Below are 9,118 nucleotides of genomic sequence, written 5' to 3' on the forward strand. Positions count from 1 at the left end.
AGAGTCCAGCACACACTCTCTCACATCTTTTTCTTTTCATCCGCCCATGGCCAGCTATAATAGCAACTACCATCAGCTCCGCAGCTCTTCCCTCGTAAAAGAAGATGAAATAACTTCACCTGGTGTGTAGTAAGAGACGTCGTTCAGGGGTGGATGACCATATGTCGTCATTTATCGCCTCCTACGCTGAAATAGGCCACTGGACCATCAACATCCATCTCGACTTATGTACGCATGTTTACGCTGGGAATTATATCGGTCCGTTCACTCGTATTACCGCATTGTACGACCGCCACTCGAATCCTTTTTTGAAAATAAAAAAATCGCTCCGTATTGAAGAGGAAAATTGTGCAGATTCATATGGATTTTTTCTTTGTGCTACATGGCACTGCGTTGTGGAATAAATAGACGGACTGAAAGGTTTTCGATTAGAGAGAGCACAGCCCGATGATTATCCAGTTTCTTGCGCCGTTTTCCTCCATGCCGTTGTGTACAACGAAAATATTGTTCCTTTTATTTGCAGTACTACTTGCCGGTCAGAGCAAATGATGAAAGTTTTATCCGCTTCTTCGTATCTCTCGACATGATTTTTAGGCAAATTATCGTCATTGTGATCGATTGCTTACATTTTCAAATTTTCTTTTCCACTTTTCTTAAGGAATCAGAGTGGAGCTTGGCGATGATGATCATTGGTTATCGTGGGAAGAAAAAAAAGTGTTGGATGCGAGAACCTATATATCTCGTCAAATGGTAAAGGCATCATTTTTTCGTTCATCTACATTATAAAACCTTCAGGCGCACTTGAAGATATGTACTGGATGTTGCACGACTTGTTTGCTTGTTTTTCAGAGCGCGTACGGACAAGACAGCGCACGAAAGAGTGTTTGTGGGTGAAGATGTGCCTCGAGACATTTTAACTTTCATCGTCAGTTTCAGTTGTCACATATATATTCTGTTTTTAATGCCAAACCATTTTCTTTGTTACAGTTCTAAAGGCAATATCGCGTACGAATTCATCATCTAGTCGCGGAGGGAGAAATTTTCTTGGGCCATTCTTTTGGGGCTTTCCGAGGGCTTTCTTTTGAAATAAATTTTCAAAAAATGTGTCTAGTATGATACGATCGTCGCTGACACGATACATTAGATTTTGCGCTTAAACTTTGCGAAAACATGAAATGCACAATTTTTTTTACCAGCAGCAGCACCATCACGATGTGCACAATAGACTTTTCGCATAGGTGTGGATTAGGATCGTAAAATGCTTTATGTGTTTGATACCCAAGCTAGCACCACCGCCATATGGTATTTTTATGACTTATTTTTCTGTACTACATTTTTAAACTATAAAACTCGTTTACCGTGTCTTCGATTTGGTTATAATGTTCATCGAACTTTTACTTGTGATGCAAAAGAAACTTAAATGCGCTTAAACGCTTATTATCGCCTTATGTTCGTAATCTTAAATAAATAGCGTCTGTGAAATTGTTTTCAATTTCACCTCAGACAACTTTCGTTCTCGACATGTGTCATTTTTACATAAAAATCCCGTGAATTTGAATGGAGAATTTCGTCACTTTCCAATCGTAGCGGCAGCAGCAGCTAGACGAGTCACTGCTGCGCCATTGTCTAAAAAAGAATTTGCCAAGATTATACTTCAACGCATGTTGAAAAAGAAGAATAACCATCTCATGCTACTTTTTTATCATTCCGTATATTTTAAAGAAAAATACACACACAGCCCATCAATGTCAGGTAGCGTAAGGATAACGATGTCTTTAGGACTTTCTATGCCTTTGGGATAATGACGAGAACTTTCACCGTTTCAATAATATTTTTATAATTTTTTTTTCTTTTCAGTTTTATATTATGTATTTATTTTTATGCTTCCCGGGGGAATCGCCATTGTTCTTGTTTCTTTGGCTTCACTGCATCGAGAAATTTTGCGTGCTAATGAGACTCGTTCCTTTCGAATCAGCAAGTTTTCACTATACCTATACGAAAACGCAATTTTTTTAAGAGCGACGAATAAATCCAAAAGTCGACAAAAACAGCTCTTGATGAATGGCTATCCTGCTGTATACATGTTCAAATAAACCATCTTTATATGCTATTTTTGATGCATCATTGATGAATCATTCATGCGAAACCTCTAATTTTCCACATGGTTGGAAAATGATCGCACGGTGATATTACAGCGACTACGAAAGTGGAAAAAGTGTACAGCAAGTATAGACAACTAGCTCTTCCATTTACGTTCTCACGTTCGCACCAATTCACTTTCTCACGTTGGTTTTCACGCTGGGCCATCGAAACTCGTCAGTTGGCTGCGCGTATGTTGCAGATTTATTGTATACCCAAAATAACCCAAATTTTTTTCAAAAGAAATTCTAAAATTTCTTCTCTCGTTATAAAATATAGAACTGGTCGTGATTGCTGGGGTCGCATTTACAGAAGATGATGAGATTGGAGGGATAAATCTAATATTACAAATTGCCATTGGCGATAACATGTAGATCTAGAGAAGTTATTTGAATTTGAATATCGAGGATACAATTCAAATTTTCTAGTTAAAGAATTGAGGTAACCAAGTTACGACTTGGCCTCCGCTATTAAATCCTCGACATTTGAGTGGCGATGAGGCTGCAGCCTTTTCATCTTGTGTCTTTATTTCTAGAAAGGCGCCTGCTAGCAATAATTCGTCTAAATGACTAATAATGACCGAAGGCCTTCGCAGCACCTGTTGGGTTTTTTTTCTTCTTCTTCGCTAGAACAGAGACATCGCAGAGAGGAAAAATGAACTAGCCATTCATAAAGTGGGTTAATGGAGCGAACCATCCAGCAACCATCATCGTCACTTAGACTAATAAGGAAGTCCGTGTTGTGTGTTAAAGGAAACAGACATACGTAGACGTGGTTATAAAGCCCAATTAATAATTAAAATTTTGGCTGAGCTACAACTAGCAGCAGGTAAATAAGTGCGATAACCTCTTTTTGCCATTCGGTTTTTAATTCCAAACTGTTTCTTTTATTGCACAAAAAAATTATATTCATATTCCGTCAAATGGAAAACAAACCTGCGAAGTTTTCTCCTTCGTTAACATTTTTGTGAAGGAATACAAATAACTATAGGCTAAAACTTTCTTTGATTTGTGAGAAAATAGGTTAAAGATAAACAAAGATGTAGCGTAGTGTGTACGCTTGTACGGACACCTACAAATTCCCCATTTTTAATAAGAGCCATGTTCTGAATTCCTTATCCGGAGGCTGAATTTTCTGTTTATTCCATGCAAAATGATGTTCTTCGATGTTACTTTTTAAGGGTGATTTTAAGTCATGGAAAAGGGTATTAGAAAAGTCCAACGTGAATCATCATCTAAAAATTGCCAAAGAACGTTATGAGAATATTGTTAGCCTACATCGAAAATTTTGCCTTTTTGCATAAAAGGTGCGTAAAAATGTGGTCGTTCAGTCGTTGTAAACAATTCAAGAGCAATCAAATCCGATTCTTCCTTGGATTCTTCATGCTTTCATTTTCAAAATCACTAGCCAAACAATACAACACATATTTCCCATGCCGAATATATAATATCCATAAAACAATCTAGGCTTTCGTTGATACGGTGTAATCGAAAGTTGCGGCCTGTGTGGTTTATATTCTTGCCGATAATCATTAGGATTCAGAAAATTGTTTTTGAGAATCTTATGAGGCTGTAGCGGGCTGGAAGAAATAAAACATCATCTTTAACTGTCTTATTACAGTGATAGCAAGCGTTGATATTTTAAATTATTAACTACTGTTTTTTTTAATGCCTGTAACACATTAAAGTTCGACCATGATTGTGATTCATATACATTCGACCACAAATTATCCATACGTTGCATACTTTATGAAATATGAATCGACATTTGAATGGAGAAAGCGACGGAGTAACTAACAATCGAAGTTGACTAGGCGGCTGACTAGGGCCGCACCATCGTCTACACGCTGAATATAGCAAATAAGCAAATGAAAATCGCTTGTATCTGACTAGAAATCTCGTGGTCATAGTTATCGATTTATTAGAAGAAATGAAATGTGGATGAATTCTTATTGTGGCAGATGAAGACTGAAATCGAAAATTGATTCACAATGGGACAGGGATATAGTAGTAGGTACAACTACTTTTCGCTTCAGTCTACTTTGCAGCTTCGTAATTAAGGTGATCAAATAAGATTGTTCCTAACTGCCTGTATTGCGCGGATCTCTATTCACAATAATGCAGCCCATTACACTAACTTGGTTGGATGGTTTGTCGAGGCACAAGTCTTTGAGTAGAATCATTCAAGTTGATTTGACTTTAAGATTTTTTAATACTGCAATGCTGAAAACTTTTGCATTAATATCTGTTCGAAAATCTGTTTTCTGAAGAAAAAACTCCCTGTAAGATGAAATTCTTTACATCAAGTCGATTTGAGATTAGAAGTTATTTTATGCATCGCTTTAATTTCTTTTACTTCGACTACCGAGACATTACATGGACAATAAAAAGAAGGTACTATGACTTTGTCATTGTGTCGGTCTGGGCAGTTCCATATACGTATGGGCTGGATATATCCAGTTTTCATACACTATTACGTTTCTGCAAGTCAGCTACATCCGATTTGTATGGATAGGAATGCTGGAAATGTCCTTTACGAGTTTAATACACATTCAATTGTAAATCCAGGGGAAAAGTAAAATTTAGTTAAACTAATCGCCTCAACGGCGATAATATATAATCGACTAAGACACAATACAGCTATAAAATCGGAACGACGTAGGCCTACCTGTTGGCTTTTACCTGAATTTACCTTTGAATTTAAATAACGTCTAACATTTCGAACGGACAACGTGAATTATTGAATAGGATTTTTGTGCGTTTTTAAGAAAATAAAACCCGATTGTCGATCAGATAATTGATGTGATTACTGATTAGCACCCAAACTACAAGCCGTTACTACTTTCAAGCTGATCACAAACCCTTATTGAAATAGACTTTAGAGATTGATTCGCCAACAGTCTTTTCGATTTTGTCGTATTGTTCCGGCTCGAAACGGGTCAGCGTTGAGACGTCCAAAGAGCTAAAAAGAAAATGTGCCACAATTACTAACTAATCACGGACGTTTACATTATAAATCACGAAAATTGTGTACCATCGTTGGGGCACGATGTATCAGGAGAGGTGGGCGAACGCGAGAGGAAAAAACTGGGCCAACTTTCGGTAATCATTCTCACTTCTGCCGCTAGGTTCTCTAGTGTTAGCGGCCCTGAAATTGGGCGCGAATAGACTTATTTGAGGGAAGAACGGGGAGAAGAGGGAGAATGGGACGAATGGGGAGAAGAGGAAACGTGGGTCCCCTTTTTTTTCGTACGCCCTCCTCCCTCCCACTCGTCCCATTCTCCCTCTTCTCCCCGTTCTTCCCTCAAATAAGTCTATTCGCGCCCAATTTCAGGGCCACTAACACTAGAGAACCTAGCGGCAGAAGTGTGAATGATTACCGAAAGTTGGCCCAGTTTTCAGAGGGGGCGCCCTACTGCGTTTGCCCACCTCTCCTGATACATCGTGGTTGGGGGAAGAGGGCGCAAGCGGCGGGAGTCATGAATGTGAGACTAGATGGGAAAAAGAAATCAATAAGATTAATAACACTTTTTGAAAATGGATTCAATTCGTAATTTATGTACGTTGCTCCGCAGGCGACAATCCGGAAAAGCGAATTTAAGGGAGAATTTAATTCGTTGCATCCAAGAATAGCTCTTCAATTTTTCCATCACGAGGGGTAGTAGCCTACTAGTAGAGTTGTGCAAATATTTCGTCAACGGATTAAATTAAAAATTTACTGGCAATCATTCATTGACTCAACTAATTCCAGGAACTGCCAATACCATTCGTGAGAGTGACCCCCTGGGCCCCTGGTGAGCAAACTCTAAAAATAATGCCAACAGGGTGACGGGCGAAGGCGAACACTACAAAAAACAAGCATAAAATGGTAAAAATGTTCACCAAACTAATTAAACAAGTTTTAAATAATTAATTTAACTACCTTGTATATATAATTTAAAAACACGATGATCAGAAAATATCCGCTGAAACCTACAGAGAAAAAAGGCAGGTTTAGCTTAATTAGGACTTATGGTGAAAAAAAAAATAGATCACAGGTAAAACCACATGTCTAAAGTAAATTTAAAGGCAATAGCCATGTCTTACTACAGGTTTAATGAATATTCAAATATTATAACCTTTGCTGTTATTTTCTGCATAGGGTAATATGTAGAGGAACCACCACTTCAAAACAGGAATCAGGAAGCCTAAAAAGATTTAAATGAAACAAATATTATTGGCAGCTTCATAACCAATGAAATTATCAAACATCACATTGACTTTACTGGTATGTGAAAATTGGATTTCCAGTTATTGAAAGGGAGATGCCATTTACTTTTTCATCCAACATAATTTACCCTTTTGAACAAGATTTCATAAAATCAAAAAACATTAAAAGTTAACAAATGCGTCCGAACCATGGCCTACTATAATAACGGCCCAACAGCTCGCTATCTCCCTGTTGCCGAATGGTTCCCAGCCCCTACCCCTTCCCATCCCCTAATTTCATAGCCAGAGGGTCAAAAGCTCCTTCAGAAAGTTCCACATTCCATGTCATCTTTCCGCGGTTTAAAATTTTTTTGATCGTCAGTCTGTTTGGCCATGGTCAGAGTCATTTTAGAAGAAAACTTAGAAAAAAATTCAAATTCAGATTTTGTTTAAAAAAATGTGAAAAAACTCGCATTTTTTACAGAATCTATGCATTCCATCTAATTCGCTTTAAAAATATAGAAAAAACAAGGAAAAATTATGAAAGATTGATTACGACTTGCAAAGATTTGAACCTATTACCACTCGTATGAGAATTCACCGCTATATCAACTAGACTGTCAATCGCTTCCTATCAATTGACTCTTTATGATTCATCTATTATGATCTCTTTATATTTGATTTTTTTTATTTTTCAACTCTTTCATGTTAAAAAAAATTTAACAGAGAGGGCCCAAGTGAGCCAAGGAATAATGTCGACGGACTATTCCTTGTTTCATTACTTGATGCATTGCTGAATATAAATACGTGCGCGGCTGGTAATTGCAAATATAGCCAACACGCCAAATTGCAATATCTCGCTCTCGTCTACGTCAACGTAGTGCATCAACAGAAACGGATGCACAGGGCATTCGGTGCGTCTATTTCGTCCAGCATCAGCACCGCCTGCATAACGACCGACATCGACAATCACGATCGCGTTCGTCATTCAATGGGAAAATGAAAAATTCACACACAGTAAAAGCTGAAATGTGAAAATGTCCACTGGAAACCATGGAGAAAATTCTGGTCATAATTAAAACATCTTTGTGGGTCTTCTCGCATTCCATTTGCAATTAATCATACAGCGATCGACGTGTTACATGTCATATCGTTCCCTTTTTTTACTGACTCTATTGTTCGAAAGAATCAACATCGGTTTACACTCAACGCTAGTTACCTACTGACAACTTGACGTCAGCAGTCTACCAACTACCAAGGACCTGAAAAACTGTTCACCTTCTTCTTCAAGTAAAATTTGTTGCAAGTAGCCTATCAGACTGGAAAATTTTAAAGAAAACAGCTTTAGAATGCAGAGTCCTACTTATCAATTAAATTCGAAATCACAATTAAAATTTTCGGCACCGATTGATACGCCTATCACAAGTTGGTCCTCGTACCTTTTATCGTAAGACACATCAATCCGTGATGGCAAATAACGTCACCGACGACAACGGATTGAAATTCAAAAGAGTTCCAGCAGAAAGGAGACAATTGGGTCGATCATCGACGATCATCATCATCGACGTTCTCTCTAAGGTTTTCCTTTAAGTAGAATTTTGTAAAAAAGGCAATACCACTGATCACATATGGCAATCCGAATTCAAAGAAAATGTTGACGCGTTTCAAATGATAGGAAATTAAATATGAAGTAGTATTGCCAACTCAAGCCAAAGACCCGCCAAAGACATCAACCAGTAACAAGTTGGTTTGAAACGGGAATCTTTTTGTGTACGTCGCCAGAACTTACGGAATCTGAGAATTTCGGCCAAGGTCACGCCTACCAACATCAGGTTTTCGCCAATTTTACTCTTTTCCTACCACAACTTGACAACTTGTTTGTTATAGGCCTAAGTGAAGTCCGCCTATCCAACAATTCAACTCTACTACTCCCTATTTAATCATCTATCCACACAAAGATGGTCATGGAATGAATCAAGAATTGAATTGAACTTACCTTTCAATGGAGTTCTATCCCATTGCCCAATATCTTTTGACAGGGTTTCAAGTGCAGTGATGGTCTTGGCGGCTCAAATGACATGCAAACAATTCAAAACCTGACAAAACCTGTTGGGAAAATGATAAAAATGTAATTCTAGTTAACAAAAGAAGAAAAGAATTTTAAATAAGCAATGACAAAGATTTATTTCAAAGTGACTAAAAACCGTTGTATCCGTGAATGAATGCAATCACATAACCCTAGAAAAAAGTAAGAATTTTTCCGACGGGCAGTAGGTCGGCCAACATACCAACATTTTGTAAAAGAACCACGGAAATATATTTTAAACACAAAACTACAGTGTTTTGTTTCTTGCCTTTTATTTTTCAAGTCATTAAAAAAAACAAAGCAAGAATAAGAATTACTGAAACTGAAATTTGAACAAATCAACTGCTGCAGCGTGCAGACGATTTTTCAATTCCAACACCCATCTAGCGGTAGATTTTTAAGCGGGATGATAATTTGACAGAAATGAAATTGGGATTTTTTCAATTTATCACAGCTACTAAATTACTACTACAAATTTAGTTGTATATATTCCTTGCACCCCCCATCTTTGATTCCAATAACAGCGAACCAATTGGCGTAATACGAATGGCGCTATTCACTCAAATACCGCCTAATATGAATACAGAAATTTATTGATTCGGACGTTAGCACAAAACCGGGATTAAGCAATGCACAAATTACGGAACGCTTAATTGTTTCTCGGTCATCTTACAAATTTCATTAAATACAACTATTGAATATCCAA

The 9,118-nt window shown here is 37.6% G+C and overlaps 1 long non-coding RNA gene across 2 annotated transcripts; it reads right to left on the reverse strand.

The window, feature by feature from the left end:
* Positions 1 to 5,460: 5,460 nt before the first annotated feature.
* Positions 5,461 to 8,765, reverse strand: LOC124197623. 2 transcript variants are annotated; one of them, XR_006876280.1, is made up of 7 exons: positions 8,615 to 8,765; positions 8,323 to 8,432; positions 6,257 to 6,325; positions 6,061 to 6,110; positions 5,881 to 5,983; positions 5,702 to 5,804; positions 5,461 to 5,629 (listed from the first exon to the last, which is right to left on the reverse strand). It is a non-coding gene; the product is annotated as an uncharacterized LOC124197623 (long non-coding RNA). The 2 variants fall into 2 exon arrangements; XR_006876279.1 differs by having other exon boundaries at positions 5,702 to 5,807.
* Positions 8,766 to 9,118: the final 353 nt, after the last annotated feature.

The sequence above is a fragment of the Daphnia pulex genome, chromosome 7, assembly GCF_021134715.1.
Source record: "Daphnia pulex isolate KAP4 chromosome 7, ASM2113471v1".
NCBI lineage: Eukaryota > Metazoa > Arthropoda > Branchiopoda > Diplostraca > Daphniidae > Daphnia > Daphnia pulex.